The sequence below is a fragment of the Macaca mulatta genome, chromosome 2 (genome assembly GCF_049350105.2).
Source record: "Macaca mulatta isolate MMU2019108-1 chromosome 2, T2T-MMU8v2.0, whole genome shotgun sequence".
NCBI lineage: Eukaryota > Metazoa > Chordata > Mammalia > Primates > Cercopithecidae > Macaca > Macaca mulatta.
In genome coordinates this window covers 41,938,930-41,942,655 of record NC_133407.1, presented here as the reverse complement: position 1 = coordinate 41,942,655, position 3,726 = coordinate 41,938,930, and positions in this window count along the sequence as shown.

Here is a 3,726-nt window from a genome sequence, read left to right as displayed (position 1 = left end):
CTTCCGTTTTATCTCGGCAGCTCTCGGGCCCAGTGGGAAGAGGCTCCGCCACGGTGCGGCGGCTGCTTCGCATTAGAGCGAGCGTGGTCCCCATTAGGCCACCAGCTCCGTGCAGAGCTTGTCTCCATTAACGGGACGCATCTGACCCGGCTCTGCGCCGCGACACTCAGGGACCACCCCGCCTCCCCCCGCACTGTTATAGATGGCCCCAGAGAAAAGCGGAACTGGGTGGCTGGAACCAGCCTTGGCAGTCCGAAGAGCTCGTGTCCACTGCCTGGAAGTCACGGCCATGAGTGACTCTCTTTAGTGTCAAACACTGACCCCAAAAGAGGGCTACAGGCCTTTATCTCTCCAGGGGAAGTAAATTCACAGGCCCTTAGCCTTTAGGACCCGGGCCTGCCAAAAGTGACTCCTAAGGAGGAAAGCATGGCAGGGTTTCCCCGAAAGGGTGAGGGGGCCCTCACAGATGCTCAAGGAAACACCGTAGACCTGTTTTTCTCCTGGTTTAGCATCCATTTTACAAACAGTATAGAACATCTAATGAAGAGAACATCAAAAACAAAAAGCTATAGCCAGGCCTCCTGCCTTAATATCCCCTGCAGACAGAGAGGCACTGAAAGTAGCCCCCACCACCCACTGGGTAAGGGGATGGTGTCCTCAGTCCTGGCCAAACCAAGGCCACATGGCTTCCACTCACACCTTCTTATGGGTGACAAAGGATCTGTGCTGGGGGCCTGCCCGGGTGTGGAGAAATAGGCAGACTCCTGCAACCACCAGAGCAAAGAATGTTACACAAAAGGCCCCATTGTTCGGGTCAAATTTCACACTTATTTTCTTTGATTTCATTAAATGTTTGATTGCACAAACAATATTGTAGTAATCATGGAAACTCAGAATTAAGATTGAAAGCCAGTAATCATCCAATGTCTAACCACTAACAAAGCAATTATTTTCATTTTTCCATACTGGTACACAATTCCCAGCTGTTTAACAACTGTATGATATTCAGCCACGTGGATGTGGTCCAATTTATTTAATTCCAACGTTTAGGATGTTTCCAAGTTGTTCACTATTATCAAAGGAAAACATTGCAATGGCCTTTTTTGAGATTTGCTTCTTTCCTTTATTTATTGAGGAATGCACATTATTTTAATAACTTTTATGTGATGAAATAGGCAATAGATATTTTTTGTAGGGAATTTGAAAAATTCAGATCATAAAAATCAGCCATAATCTCAAATGTCCTTTTGCTCATTAAGCTTTTCTCACCTCTGGGCTGGGCACAGTGGCTCATGCCTATAATCCCAGAGCTTTGGGAGGCCAAGGTAGAAGGATCGCTTGAGGCCACGAATTCACAAGTAGCCTGGGCAACATAGCAAGACCTGTCTCTACAGAAAAAAAAAAAAAAAAATTAATTAGTCGGGCATGGTGGCACATAGGATTCCCTAAGCCCAGGAGGTCAAGGCTGCAGTGGGCTATAATCGTGCCACGGTACTCTAACCTGGGTGACAGAGCAAGACCTTGTCTCTAAAAATAAATAAATAAAGCTTTTCTCACCTCTGAACTCTTACAGCATATGTTCTCTTTACCCCCATGATTCGACTCAGTTGTTTTCATCAAGTCTCACTTTGTGTTTCATGGCTGTTTGTCTTTTCCATACTCCTTAATTGTAATATTATTGAAGGCAAAAACCATGCCTTTTTCATCTGGAAATAACCATGATAGCTAGCTTTTATTTGGTGCCTATTCTATGCCAGCCATGATACATTATCTCACTTGGTTCCCACAGACTATATTTATTTCCTTTTAACATGTGAGGAAAGTGAGACTGAGCAAGATTAAATAACTTGTGCAGGGCCCCCAGCCAGTAAATAGCATGGGGACAGAGGCCAACTCCACATTCTAACTGAGATCTTGCCACTATAGGGATGTAGAGTAGAACTGTATTAGACAGATGACCTCTAAAGTCTCCTGTGATTCTTGATGATATTAATCTAGCTGTGATTTAATAACCTGCTATATCTGCATCAATTACAATACAATATTGTGGGATTTTATTTTAAAAAGAATGTAAACAATGAGGGCTTTATTATCTCACAGTAAAGAAGACAGAGATTACTGGCTCTAGGCTATAGTTACAGTCACTCTAAAACTTGGGCACAAGTCCTGCTACTTGTCATCTTTTACCTCTGTAGACTGTAATAGACATCGCATTCAGAATTTTTTTTTTCCTTTTTTTTTGAGACAGAGTCTCGCTAGAGTAAGACCCAGGCTGGAGTGCAGTGGCCAAATATTGGCTCATTGCAACCTCCGCCTACTGAGTTCAAGCCATTCTCGTGTCTCAGCCTCCCAAGTAGTTGGGATTTGGAGATTACAGGCATGTGCCACCATGCCTAGCTAAGTTTTCGTGTGTGTGTGTGTGTGTGTGTGTGTGTGTGTGTGTGTGTGTGTGTTTAGTAGCAATGGGGTCTCACCATGTTGTCCAGGCTGCTCTCAAACTCCTGACTTCAAGTGATCCACCTGCTCGGCCTCCCAAAGTGCTGGGATTACAGGTGTGAGCCACTGCACCTGGCCCATGTTCAGAATTTAATTTAAAAAAAAAAAAGAAAAGAAAGAAAGGAAGGAAGGAAGGAAAGAAAAGAAAGAAAGAAAAGAAAGAAAGAAAAAGAAAGAAAGAAAAAGAAAGAAAAGGAAGGAAGGAAGGAAGGAAGGAAGGAAGGAAGGAAGGAAGGAAGGAAGGAAGGAAGATTCTGATGGGAAAATGAGCCATTTCTTCCAGACTCTTTCTTAGAAGCCTGATCCACTTTCCCTGAACCCCTCAGTAGAGTTCCGTATTCATCTCATGGGCCTGGACTAAGTCTGTCACATGCTGGTTCCTAAACCAGCTGCTGGCGAAAGAATGAGACCACCATGGCTGACTCAGACTAACTGGGATCTGCCTAAGAGTAGAGGCCAAGGTCTCTATGATTTTGTTGTTGTTGTTGCATATTCTGCTTATGTAATTTTTTTCTTTTTTGAGACAGGGTCTCACTCTGTTGCCCAGGCTGGAATGCAGTGGCACAATAATAGCTCACTGCAGCTTCGAACTTCTAAGCTCAAGTGATACTCCTGCCTTGGCCCCCCAAAATGCTACGACTACAGATGTGAGCCACTGCACGTGGCCCTATGTAATATTTGAGTCACTTATATCCTTGAACAAAAGCAGAGTTCCCTGACAAGGAAGAGAGGATGAAATGGCTGATAGGGAGACAGATAATACTATAATCTTATAAAACAGAAAAAAAAGTGCCAGCTGGGCACAGTGGCTCACGCCTGTAATCCCAGCACTTGGGGAAGACAAAGTGGGAGGATCACTTGAGTCCAGGAGTTAGAGACCAGCCTGGGCAACGTGGCAAAACCCCATCTCTACAAAAAAAATTAACTGGCCGTGGTGGTGCATGCCTGTGGTCCCAACTATTTGGAAGGCTGAGGTGGGAAGATCACCTGAGCCTGGGAGGCGAAAGTTGAAGTGAACTGAGACCTCACCACCACTGCACTCCAGCCTCAGAGACAGAGATGCTGTCAAAAAAAAAAAAGGTACAGAAATAATGAATATATGTGAGCTACAAGTCAAGTTAAGCAGTCTGAATATTTCCTTCCCTCACTTGGAATATTATTACTCTTATTTATTTATTTATTTATTGATGAGACGGAGTCTCGCTCTGCCACCCAGGTTGGAGTGCAGGA